The 13,883-nt window shown below is 39.8% G+C and overlaps 1 long non-coding RNA gene across 1 annotated transcript in view; it reads right to left on the bottom strand.

Annotated features, from left to right (window-relative positions):
• Nucleotides 1-13,883, bottom strand: part of LOC129059961 (uncharacterized) — a 75,524-nt gene that overhangs the window by 50,688 nt on the left and 10,953 nt on the right. Inside the window, exon 2 of the long non-coding RNA XR_008526218.2 lies at nt 1,247-1,336. This is a non-coding gene — a long non-coding RNA (uncharacterized LOC129059961). The remainder of the gene's footprint in view (nt 1-1,246; nt 1,337-13,883) is intronic.

The following is a 13,883-nucleotide window of genomic DNA, read 5'->3' as shown; positions in this document are numbered from 1 at the left end:
TAGGATTCATATAACTGGCCACAGTGCAGGAATCATCTTTCCAACACTTCTTGGCTATGTCCAGGGTCAATACCAAACTTATTGGTCAGGACATACTATTATATACATACATACAACATACTATGACATACAAAACAGGTCATGTAACCAGGTACTTAGTTATCACTCAGTGAGGAACCAAGCTGGAATTTGGGATAAGAATAAAATTGAAAAGTTTCACCAGAAGAACTGAAAATGAAGTCAGGTAAAACTCCTCCAACCCCCATCTTTTGAAGGGGCTCAAAAAAGAGAAGAGCAACAGTTATTTGCTATCCAACATGAATGCTCGTGTCAGCATTATTCACAATAGCTAAAAGTTGAAACAACCCAAATGACCACTGATGGATGAATGAACAAAGAAAATGTGGTATATCCATATAATGGAATATTATTCAGCCATAAAAAGGAGTGAAATACTGATACATACTGCAGCATGGGTGAACCTTAAAAAACCTAATGCCACATGTTGTATGATTCCATTTATAAGAAATATCCAAAATAGGTGAACAGAAAGCAGATTGATGGTTTCCAGCAGCTGGAGGAAGGAGGGAATAGGGAGTAAAACAATAGCATTAACAGGTACAAAATCTTATTTTGGAGTAAAAAAATGTTTTGGAACTAGATAAAGGCGGTGGTTGTACAACATTGTGAATGCACTAATGCCACTGAATTGTTCACCTTAAAATGGCTCATTTTGTTTTATAAATTTCACCTCAATAATAAAAAAGTTATTTGCAATGAAAATTGCAGTATATGTTAAGTAACTCTACAATCCCACATTTATTTACTTCTGAACTCATTATGGTGAGGCCAGTACCCCTTTAAATGACATCCACTTGGCCACATAGACAGAGGGACCAATCACTCTGAAGCAGATGCCAAGGCACAAGGCCCATTCCCCTGGAGGCAAGCTGATTCTTGATTATTCCTGGTAACAGGGAACATGCCTAGACATAAAAAATTGAAATCCATAAGTAACCTAAAACTCCCTTTCAGGTGACTTTCTGCATCCTTCTCAAAACTGCAATTAAACAGAAACATAAAATAGTTATATTCTCCATATTCACTTCCCTTTGTATTGCCCACGCTTTTTCACAGCGTCCACCCACAGAAGAAGAGAAATACATAAAATTTGCACCAATATGCATCTGTGAAACCCAAAAAGCCCAGACAATTGGGAACACCATTTATGTTCACTCCGCCTCACCTCAGACTCTGCTCCTCCTTCAGTAAGTCATTCTTCAATAAGTCCAGGGTTGAGCTTGGCATCTAAGCATTCTGGGTTTGGTCCAGTGGTCTGGGGAGGGCCATAACGGAAGTGTTAGCCCTATACTGTCAATGTTTAATGATTGACTGTGTAATTTCATGTACAATAACCTGGACTGCAGGGTTAGACTTCAAGGGATCTCAAGACCCGACATCAAATATGTCCCAAAGTTATTGAACACTGACTGGCTAGAAAGATATGTGGTAAGCAGAGAGGTCAAATCAAGGTACCCAAACTTTTACAAAAAAAGCCTGGAGAATGGAAAGTTCATGGGAACATCCTACCTAGGTCACCTTAAAGATCTGAAGCTGCCCCTCACTTCAGGCCAGAAATGGCTTTCCTGCATGAACCATTAACTCTGCAAAGGAAGGTGTATGTGTGTGTGTGTATGTGTGTGTGTGTGTGTGTGTGTGTGAAACTTTATAAATGAAAAAAATCATTAAAATGAGAATTCTATATCTACTATATAGGGATAACTCTATATCTACTGATATTTTGTCTTATATCCTTCAACCTAAGATTTTCAATTACTAGAAATAATACTTATGTTTTTCTGTGGCACACAACAGATAAATTTTAAACTGTTTCCTTGAGTACCTGTTGACTTCTGTGCTCATAATTCCCCTTATTCCTTTGTCCAAAGAGTAATAAGATTCCATGCCAATCTCAGTGGCTAGAAATCATTAGTGTGTGCTTGGAGTCTCACCCTTCTAACTGCCCTTCTGTTGAAGAAGAACCCACCTAAAGGGTTACTTAAGTCAATCGAGAAATGGATGCAGCTGCCTGACTTACCTACCAAGCTCTCTTGGCTTGATCTATAAAGACTTATTAGGAGTTACAGGAAAGCTAATTCACAATTCAAAATTTTTGCTTAGCTTCTTTATGTGCTTCAAAAAACAGTGGGAGTGGCCGAGCACGGTGGCTCACACCTGTAATCCCAACACTGTGGGAGCCCGAGGCGGACAGATCACCTGAGGTCAGGAGTTCCAGACCAGCCTGGCCAACATGGTGAAACCCTGTCTCTACTAAAAATACATAAATAAGCTGGGAGTGATGGCACACATTTGTAATCCCAGCTGCTCAGGAGGCTGAGGCAGGAAAATTGCTTGAACCCGAGAGGCGGAGGTTGCAGTGAGCCGAGACTGCGCCATTGCACTCCAGCCTGGGTAATAGAGCGAGACTCTGTCTCAGGAAAAAAAAAAAAAAAAAAAAAGAAGCAGTGGGAGGGGGCAAATTTTCTGAATGTATTTTCCTCTTGTAAGCACTGTTTTTTTTTTTTTGAGACACAGTCTCACTCTGTTGCCCAGGCTGGAGTGCGGTGGCGTGATCTTGGCTCACTGCAACCTCCGCCTCCCGGGCTCAAGTGATTCTCCTGCCTCAGCCCCCCAGGTAGCTGGGATTACAAGGATACACCACCACACCCGGCTAATTTTTGTATTTTTTTAGTAGAGATGAGGTTTAGCTGTGTTGGCCAAGCTGATCTTGAACTCACAGCCTCAGGTGATCCACTTGCCTCAGCCTCCCAAAGTGACGGGATTACAGGTGTGAGCCACCTCTCCTGCAAACCCTTTTAATGGCCATTATTACTAGAGCTGGAATTCGTATCTCCACCAAGGAAGCTGAAAAAGGCTCGAAGTTTCAATACTATTAAGACGGATGGTAGATTAAGAAACTGTGGGTCTTAGTAGTTATCAAGGAGAGAACTGGTATCTGAGTTCTGAGCAACCGGAGGTCCTCAGGGTTTTCATCCTTAGCTATATTAGAAAGTTGAGGGCAGAGCTAACCTGCTTCAAATGCCTGTAGTCTCAAGACACTGCCCATGAAATGCTGGCCATTAGGCCTTCCCTATTTAGGGCCTGCTGGAGTAGTTTCAACTTTTACTGCATGGTTAAATTGTCCACCAACGACAAACATCCCACCAATCCTTTAAAAATATCTACCTAGTAAACAACCACATGCTTTCATTGCAAAGATCACATTGGTGTTAAACAAAACCTGCTGTTATAATTAAGTTGTAGTGTCCAACTTACATTGAAGGCCTAGGCACTACCACTTTAGAGAAGAGTCTGTAACCAAACTGACATTTGCTTAGTGGCCTCCAGCCCCAAAAGGAGAATGTCCCAGGGACACTTTCCAATACAGACCAACAAAGAATTTTCCTGATTTGTGAATTTATTTATATAAACAAAATTTTGAAAGATGTAAGTTAAACTACATTTATTTGAAATTGCGACGATCACAGAAAAACTATACCATTGGATCACTGTACAAAAAATAGATCTGAACATTTTATTTTTGTGTGTATCTCTCCATGGAAAAAGAAAAGTTAAGACATATTTCTTTGCTTTGGAAATAGAAAAAGTATTCTATATTCTTTCCTTACTTACAGAGCTTGCTTTTATTTCTAAATCAATAAGCATATAAATAGAAAAAAAAGAATATTTTACCCAGGAAACTGTGAGTCATATTGAATTGAATTGATGGGAGAGTGGCCATATAATCCTCAAACTTTTGACTCTCCACCACCACCCTGATCCCTTGCCAGGATGCCACTGGAAGTAAATCCAGTTCCAATGAAAATAAAAGCCTCATCTATTCTTAGTCTTTTAAGGGGACAGCATTGTTGACACTCAGAGACCTTCATGAAGCACTGCGCAAGTCGTTAGAGGAAATAGCTGTTCCATGTTTATGACAGCATGCAAGCAAAGGTTTAAACCAAAAAGTTCTGCATCTTTTCTTTAGGCTGGTAAGCCTCCAGCCTCCATGATGCTTTTATGAATGGTTGAGTTGCAGAGTGAGATGATATTACTCACTAATTTTTTGAGGCCTACTTAGTAATGAGATTACTAGTACAAGTAAGATATAACCCATAATCTCCAGGAAAGCTCATAGACAGGTACAGTAAAGACAGGTACAGTAAAGTAAAGCTTTACTGTATCTGTCTGTGAGTTTTCCTTGAGATTATGGATTACTAGTACAAGTAAGATATAATAAATATAATAAAAAGATAGTGCCACAATTACTAATACAAGTAAGATATGATAAATATAATAAAAAGATAGTGCCATAATTCAAAATGCACCATAGACTTAAATGTAAAACATAAAACTATAAAACTTCTCAAAGATCACATAGGCAATAAATCTAGATAAATTTATTTTTATCTAAATAAATATTTACATACTTACCTAAATAAATCTAGGAGACCTTTGGTTTAGCAATGACTTTTTAGATATAGCACTAAAAGCATGATCTATAGAAGAAAAAATTGATAAGCTAGACTTCATTAAAATTAAAGACTGCTTTGCAGAAGTCACTGTTAAGAGAACGAAAAGACAAGCCACAGACTGGGAGAAAATATTTGCAAAAACATATCTCTGATGAAGGACTTGTTTTCAAAATATACAAAGAACAATTAAAACTCAACAATAAGAAAACAACCCAATTAAAAAGTGGGCCAAAGATCTGAACAGATACCACCGAAAAAGATATACAGATGACAAATAAGCACATGAAAATTGCTCCACATCATATGTCACTAGGGAATTGCAAATTAGAATAAAATGAGTTACCACAGCATGCCTATAGAATGGCTAAAGTCCAAAACGCTGACAACACCAAATGCTGGCAAGGATGTGGAGAAACAGGTACTTTCATTCATTGCTGGTGGAATGCAAAATGATACATGCACTTTGGAAGGTATTTTTGCAGTTTCTTACAAAGCTAAACATCATCTGACCTTATGATTCAGCAATCTCACTCCTTGGTATTTACCTAAAGGATTTTAAAACTATGTTCACACAAAAATTTGCACATGGATGTTTATAGCAGCTTCATTTGTAAAACTTGAAGGCAACCAAGATATTCTTCAGTGAATGGATAAACTGTGGTACATCCAGACAATAGAATATTATTCAGCCCTAAAAGGAAACAAGCTATCAAGCCATGAAAAGACAAGAAGGAAAGTTAAATGCATATTGCTAAGTGAAAGAAGCCAATCTGAAAGGCTCCATACTGTATAATTTGAACTATATAACATTCTGGAAAAGATAAAACTGTGGAGACAATAAAAACATCAGTGCCTGCCAAGAGTTCAGGGGGTTGGGGAGATGGATGAATAGGCAGAATGCAGGACATTTTTAGGACAGTGAAACTGTATGATAATGGTGGATATAGGACATCATGAATATGTCAAAACCCATAGAACTATACAATAGAAAGAATGAACCCTAATGTAAACCATGGACTTTTGGCTAATAGTATGAACCACTAGTGGTTAATTGGTTGTAATTCTTTGATAAACTAGTTGTAATTAATATACCACACTACTGCAAGATGTTAATAGGAGAAATTAAGCAGAGGGAGGTGGTGGGAAGAGGAAGTATATGGAACTCTCTGTACTATCTATGCAGTTTTTCTGTAAACCTAAATGTGCTCTTAAAAATATATGTGTGTGTGTTTGTGTGTGTGTGTATATATATGTGTGTGTGTGTGTGTGTGTGTGTGTGTGTGGCTCCACAGCTCCACAGAGGAGCTAGACTAAATCTGGCTCTGGGGAAGTCAGGGAAGGCTTCCTGGAGAAGGCAAACCCTGCAGTGAGTTCTAAAGAGGAAGAAGAGGAGGAAACATACAGAAAAGGGAACTACAGGAATACAGGTTATTACAAGTGTAGAAGGCTGAATAATGGCTTCCCAAATATATCAAGTCTTTAAAAAAATTTATTTTTATAGAGACAGGGTCTCACTATGTTACCCAGGCTGGTCTTGAACTCTTGGGCTCAAGTGATCCTCCTTCCTTGGCTTCCTAAAGTGCTGTGATTATAGGCATAAGCCACCACACCCACACCCCAGAGATACCAAGTCTTAATCCATGGAACCTGCAAATGTTGTAACATAAGGAAAAACATCTTTGTATAAGAGGCACGATTAAGTTAAGGATCTTGAGATGAGATTATTTTGGTCTATGCAGGTGAGCCTTAAATCTAATCACAAGTGTCCTTAAAGAGAGAAGCACAGGGAAATTAGATACATGGAGGAGAAGGTGATGTGAAAATGGAGGCAGAGATTGGCATGATGCAACCACAAGCCAAGGAATGTTGGCTGCCACCAGAAGCCTCTGGAGGGAGGGTAGCTCTGCTGATACATTGATTTCAGCCAAGTGAAAATGACATTGAACTTCTGGCTTCCAGAACTGTGAAAGGTAAACATCTGCTGTTTATAAGCCACCAAGTTTGTGATAATTTATGGCAGTCACAGGAAACTAATATAACAAGCAAATGCAATGATGTATTTCTAGAGAGCCTACTGCATGTCAGATGCTTTTTTTGTTTTTTTTTTTTTTGAGACAGAGTCTCACTCTGCCACCCAGGCTGGGGTGCAGTGGCATGACCTCGGCTCACTGCAACCTCCACCTCCCAGGTTCAAGCAATTCTCCTGTCTCAGCCTCCCGAGTAGCTGGGATTACAAGCGCCCACCACCACACCCAGCTAATTTTTGTATTTTTAGTAGAGATGGGGTTTTACCATGTTGGCCAGGCTGGTCTCGAACTCCTGACCTTCAGTGATCCACCCGTCTTGGCTTCCCAAAGTGCTGGGATTACAGGTGTTAGCCACTGCACCTGGCCTGCCAGATGCTATTCTAAGTGCTGCACATATAGTGATTCATTTAACTCTTGTAACAACAAATGAAGTAGATACTGTTATTATCCTCATCCTCATTCTGTATATGGAAAAACCAAGGCTCAGAGAAGTTAGGTAACTTGACTCAGGTCACCACTGCTAGGAAATGCTGTAGGTGGCACTCAAGGCCAGGCAGACCAGCTGTAGAATCCTTGTGCTTAACCACCAGGTAACACTGGCTTTGGACAGGAAGCAGCTGTAGTATGTGTAGGGGATACACATGAGGTTTGGGAGTGAAGCAGTGAGCAGCAAGAACAGGCTACAAGGGTCAGCAGGAGCAGACCATGCGGTCTCACTGTCATCTAAAGATCCAGCTTGAATGTGCTACATCAGAATCACCCCCAAGAAATTGTACACACCTAGACTGCTGAGCCCCACCCTGTTTCAGATTCAGTGAGGCTGTGTGGCCTGGGAATTTGCATTTCTATCAATTGCCAGGTGATGCTGCTACTGCTGGTCCAGGGACCACACTTTGAGAACCACCATTCTTATTGTTGTTCTAGGTGATGAAAAGCTGTTCAAGAGTTTCAAGCTGAGAATTAACGCTGTTGGAACTGCATTTTAATAAATTACCTAAAGGCTATGTGGGAGACATGCAAAGGTGTCAGAAGCAAAAGCTCAATATTTAAAATAGAAAAAAAAGTATAGCTGTTCTGTTTCCAGAAGGAAGTAACAAGGAACTACTAATATATGGTAATTCAGCTTGTAGACTCTAGCATCTGTGAGACCGTAGGTAAATTACTAAACTTCTCCAAGCCTCGGCTGTCTCATCTATAAAGTGGAATTAGAATCATGAGGGTGAAATAAGCTAAAGAAAGTATAACACTTGCCATATAGTAAGCACCCATTATATAGAAGATGTTTTTATGTTTAGTATTATATTATTAGGAGGGGCAGGGCAGAAACTCTGCCCTCCAGGATGGATATAGTTGATCTCTGAGGTTTTTTTTCATCTTAACACATGTATTTCAACATAACTATGCTTACAGGAATATATTCATATTAGTTAGCAAAGTGTATATTAATTTGACTTATCCAACGCAATTTGGACCAAAAAGTTGTACATGCGTTTTGGGAGGCTGAGGTGGGAGGATTGCTTGAGCTCAGGGGTTTGATGCCAGACTGGGCAACATCATAAGACCCTGCCTCTACAAAAAGTTTAAAAAAAATTTAAAAATCATCTGGGCATGGTGGTGTGCACCTGTAGTCCCAGCAGCTCAGAAGGCTGGGCTGAGGATTGCCTGAGCTCAGAGTTTAAGGCTGCAGTGAGCTGTGATTACATCACTGTACTCTGGCTGGGTGACAGAGCAAGACCCTGTCTCAGGAAAAAAAAAAAATTGTACATGGTTTAAATTTTAAACAGAAAAAACCCACAAGACTCACAATCTGGATTTTTTTTTTTTTTGGTCTATTACAAATGTATGAAGGATCCTCCCTCAAATGCTGTAAGGCAGGCAGCAAAAACACAGAGAAATTTGCATTTAGTTTACTTTAGAAAAATAAGATGTGATGCGCTGTAAAAGGCTAAAAATTGGAGCAAGAAAGCATCTTTGTCATATTTTAATGCCAGATTACACAAATCTAATAATTATAGTGTAGCCTTAGGGTGGAGGAGGGTATGTACACCTGTGAGACAAGTGCAGTAGCTGTGTACATCGAGTTCATGTTGTATATACCTTCTAAATCTATACTCTCTAAGAGTCAACCTATTCCCTAAGTCTCAGATAACACTATCAGTCTGAAGGACATTTTGAAAAACACTGGGTTCAATCATTTTCTAAATATCCAGTTCTAAAATTATATGGTTTTAAGTGAGCATTTTTCCTGACAAGTGAATTAGACTGATTTTTGCCAGATTATAGAGGCAGGCATTGAATAATGTGCCTGGTCTTTCAAGGTGCTGGAAACATTTTCTATGTTAGGCCATTAATCTTGATCACATTTCAATGAGACATGGAAAAAGTAGGTCTTGTCCTCCTTAAGTTTTAGATGAATAAGGCACTGAAAGTCTACACCCAAGGTCGCTGAAGAAATCTGTTTCAGAGCTGCCACTAGATTCTGTGCCTCTGGAGATCTCTTCCAAAGGACTTCCTGTTAGATTGTGCTGATACCCCTAAATAAGAGAATTCATGTGGAGTTTCAATCAGGAGGAATCTGGTCAACCAGAGTATCACAAGACTTGGCAAATGTTTATGTTAAAAAACAAGCTAGGGGATTATCAGCTTTTTTCTTGTTTGCCAATATACTGAGAAAAAAAGAATCTTATTTTTGTTTTACTTTACAGTTCCTTAAAAGACATTGAGTATTTTTTCATATAGTTATGAGCCATTTTAATTATCTCATTTGAATTGCCTATTCTAATCCTTTGTCTGTTTTTCTACATTTCTGTCTTCTTATTAAGGACATTAGTTCTGTGTTATATATTTTTGGAAAGTTTTTCCCATAGCCTGTTGCTGATGTAAATGTGTTGTACACTTTGATGTCCAGAGAGAATGTAGTTTCTTCATTTTGTCCCTTGTCCATCATCTTCATGAGGCCTACCTCATGAAGAGAAGAGAAGACTAACTAAATGTCAAGTCAATTTACCCCTTAGCCTGATTTAACAATTTAAACAAGCCCTTTAGGTAATGCAAATTTTTAGGGATAGTCGTTTAGTCAATCTTGTATGCACCCCACCACCACTATCTTCACTTTCACCACTACTTCTCCCAAGATCAGATTTGGTAGATGAAAGAGGTGAGCTAATGTGAGCTCAGAAGACAGAGTGAAGGAGTGCTCAGGAATGTGCACAGTGCTCCAGGTCCTCACTAGCGCCATCTGTAAAACAGCTGTCCTGGTGCTCATTGGGTGACCGCTGGCTCCATCCAAGCCACATGTATTCAGTAAGCATCTACCACTGGCATTCTGCAGCTGGTGTCACCAAAGTCTATTTCTTCTCAGCTTGGTAAGAACCATAGCAGCCTCCCCACTCCCTTGGCTTCCTCTGGTCTTTGCTGAATTGCAGACTCCACTGAGCATCTGCCACATATTTCCTCTTGCCCTCTTTATAAATTTTCTTTATAAATTACCCAACCTCAAGTATTCCCTTATAACAACACAAAGACATACATATATATATATACACACATACACACATAAACACATATATATACACAAATATAGGAATACATCCATACAAATATATATGGCCCTGTGGCCTAGGTGACCAACACTTAAGTGTTTGGTGCAGGGCCAACCCACCCACTTTATAGAAGGCTCCAATGGCTCTTAACTTGGTGTATCCACTTGGAGAAGCACAGGAATTCAGAAATACAATGACCTCTACCCAATCTGTCCCTCTCCTAACGTTGCTGGCACCATGTTAGCACACAACCCGGGCAGAGCCATGTCCTCCACAACCCATGTAGGAAGTAAAGCAAGAGCTCTTCTGCCCTTATTCTCCTCAACTGATCTGACATGACTTCCTCCCTTAGGACATGTGTCCAATGATTTACTCTCCTACTATGTTGCCCAGTTCTTCTTCCCACAGTCCCCCGGGACCGGAAAGGGTGAATTTTCCGTGGTTCTCCTTCTGTCTGGCTGGGAGTTCTCTAAGGTAAAATGCTATCATCTGTCTCTGATTCCTGCCCCTTGGTATGCTTGTTTCTTGTGGCAAAATCCTATCCTGAATGTCAGTTGCTGATTATTAATGCTGTCTTGGCAGAAACAATATGCTTCTACTGTTTTCTTTGACTTCTTACCATTTTTTATGTTTAGCTCTTCAAGCCATATGAACTTTTGTATATTGCATGAATCAAGGATATAACTTTCTATTTTTCTCCATGGATAGCTACTTGCCACTATACCGTTTACTGAATCCAAACCCCACTGATTTTTCTCACAGATGAAATTTCCATTAATACATTGATCTGTTTCTAGATTTGTTCCTCTAACCCTGCAATATCATGGTAAGTAATTGTAGGGAATGTTCTGAGTCATTTTTCCTAAGTTGGGTTTTGTCCTTTGCCTTCTATATTCCCTTTCACCATATATATTTGTATGGATGTATTCCTATATTTGTATATATGTATGTGTGTGTATATATGTATGTATGTATATGTATGTCTGTTTTGTGTTGCTATAGAGGAATACTTGAGGCTGGGTAATTTATAAAGAAAAGAAGTTTATTTGACTCATAGTTCTGTAGGCTATACAAGAAGCATGGCTCTGGCATCTGCATCTGGTGAGGATCTCAGGCTGCATCCATTCATGGCGGAAAGCAAAGGGGAGCCAATGTTTGCAGAGATCACATGGCAAGAGAAGAAGCAAAGAGAGATGGGGAGAGGTGCCATGCTCTCTTTAACAACCATCTCTTGTGGGAACCAATATTGTAAGAACTCAATCATTCCCTGCTGCCAGAGAAAGCATTAACCTGTTCATGAGGAGTCCACCCCCATGACCCAAACACCTACCATTAGGTCCCACCTCCAACATTGGGGATCTAATTTCAACATGAGATTTGGAGGGGAAAAACATCCAAACTATAGTAATGTATACACATATAGATGTAAGTGTGTGTCTGTATCAGTCTTGCAAAATTTCCTTATATTTTCTTTCATTTTGCTAATGCTTGGAAGCTCTGCTAGATAATTCCGTTTGTTCTTACATAATATATGTGATTTCTTTATGTTCTTTTCACTATATTTAACAGTATTTTGCTTCCCTGAATCTATATATTGACAGCCGACTCTCATTTTCTATCATCTAAAGAATGATATTTGGGGTAGTGAAGGACAATTGTTCTCACCTGAGATTTTTGTACAGTTGTTATAGTATCTGGGTTCCACCTCCTCTTCTGGGATGTGGGTGACTGTCCTATTACAAGATTCTTTCACCTGCAGAGTGGAGGGGAGTGAAACAGCCTATTCCCATTGGCTTCACTTTAAAGTGAGTGGATGAGAGCCTGGGGTACCCTGAATGCCAGAATGAGAAGAACTTTATCAGGAATATCAAGTCCACACTAGCTGCCCCAGTTTATCCCTGTTGATTTGTTCTATTACTTAAGGAAAAATCCTTTCAGTCAACTTTTGACCAAGGAATGAATACCCAGTTGCTGTTGAGGTTGATGAAGGAGAAAGGGTAGGTATGTGGAGCCACGTAATCTGCATCTGAATCTTCAATCAGTCCCATTGATTTCCACCCCACCTGTCAACTCAGACTTTTGAATCTGGAAGTTCTATGTAGTCTGCTGAGTAGATCAACAGCCTTTTGTATTTATGTTAGTGTTAATTTCCTTGACTCATCTTTATTATTAAATATTTGCTTTCTGGGTGTGCCCTGCCTTGTTGTGGGCTTATACTTTTTAAAAAATTTGTTTATCATCATTTTAATGGGAGTCTCAGTAGGAAGAGTAGATAAATGTTTGTGCTTAATTAACCACCTGAATTGAAAGCATTTCCCTCTGGTTTACACATTTGATAATTCTTCAGAACTGTGGGTCTGTTCACGGTGTTCTTTTGGTTTCTGGCATTTGATGGAGATATCTATAGACATTGTAGATATAGATATAGATACACTTTCCCCTGTGACTTCATAGAATGGACCCAAGGGGAGACTCATGTATGTTCAATCTGTGTCTTTTTTTTTTTTTTTTTTTTTTTTAGATGGAGTTTCACTCTTTTTGCCCAGGCTGGAGTGCAATGGCGCAATCTCGGCTCACTGCAAACTCCGCCTCCCAGCTTCAAGTGATTCTCCTGCTCAGACTCTCAAATATCTGGGATTACAGGCATGCGCCACCACGCCTGGCTAATTTTGTGTTTTTAGTAGAGACGGGGTTTCTCCATGTTGGTCAGGCTGGTCTTGAACTCCCAACCTCAGGTGATCTGCCCGCTCGGCCTCCCAAAGTGCTGGGATTACAGGCATAAGCCACCATGCCCAGCCTCAATTTGTGTCTTAATCCAGCCTCTCTAGCTATCTTTCATTAAGAAGCAACCCCCTCAGGATCTGTATTTCCATGATTATGTTTTAGGGACTAATTGAGCCTGCAACATACCTTCTTTCTTGACCTCAAGCTGGATTTCAATACCAATGATCTCAAGAACCGACTATTGGAAGGAGGCTCCCTGACACCTCTGACCACACTGGGAATCATGTAGCTTGCAGCCTGTCACCACAAGCCACCTGATGGGAGTCAGGAGTGTACGGTATGAATACCAACACTTGCTGGAGATGGCACATATGCTTAAAGCTAACTTTCCCCATCAAACGTTCCTCCTCCACCAACAACATCACTGAAAGGACAGAATTCCATATCCTAGATGCTCCTTTGACACAAAAACCTGGAGAAATCACTGGGAGTAGTTCCTTCTTTCCTCTTGTTCACTGAATCATCCCAAACCAAGTCTTCACCTTGAACCCAAATGCTAAATCAGGCTCCTTCTAATCTGGCAGTGTCTCTACCATATACACTAAATTCCAATAGAAGTATAGTCTGTTTTTGAAAGTAGGGTAAAAATAGATCCTATTTTTAGGATAAAAATAAATCAGGGTAAAAATATTTAAAAGCAATCTTTCTAATTCCCACATTTTATAAAAGACACAGAGCAAGCGTGAAGATGCTTGTTTGTGAAGTGATGTGCAGCCACTGATGAAGGGCAGGGCAGACCCCTTGCTCTTGCCTGGGCTCCAGGTCCACAGTGTAGGGGTAAGAGCTCGAGCTCTGGGGTCAGACTGTAAGAATCTTGATCTGCTTCTTATTGTCTAGTTTTAGACAAGTCACTTAACTTCACTAAGCCTAAGCCTAAGCCTTAGTTTCTTCATTTGAGAAATGGAAGTAATAACAGTAACTGCCATTAAATTCTCACTCCACTCCTTACCCAAGAATTTATTTCAAATGGACAAAGCTGAATGTTTACCCAAAAC

This window comes from Pongo abelii, chromosome 5 (genome assembly GCF_028885655.2).
Source record: "Pongo abelii isolate AG06213 chromosome 5, NHGRI_mPonAbe1-v2.0_pri, whole genome shotgun sequence".
NCBI classification, from domain to species: Eukaryota; Metazoa; Chordata; class Mammalia; order Primates; family Hominidae; genus Pongo; species Pongo abelii.
Note: the sequence above shows the minus strand (reverse complement) of the source record. Positions and strands in the feature narration are given on the sequence as shown.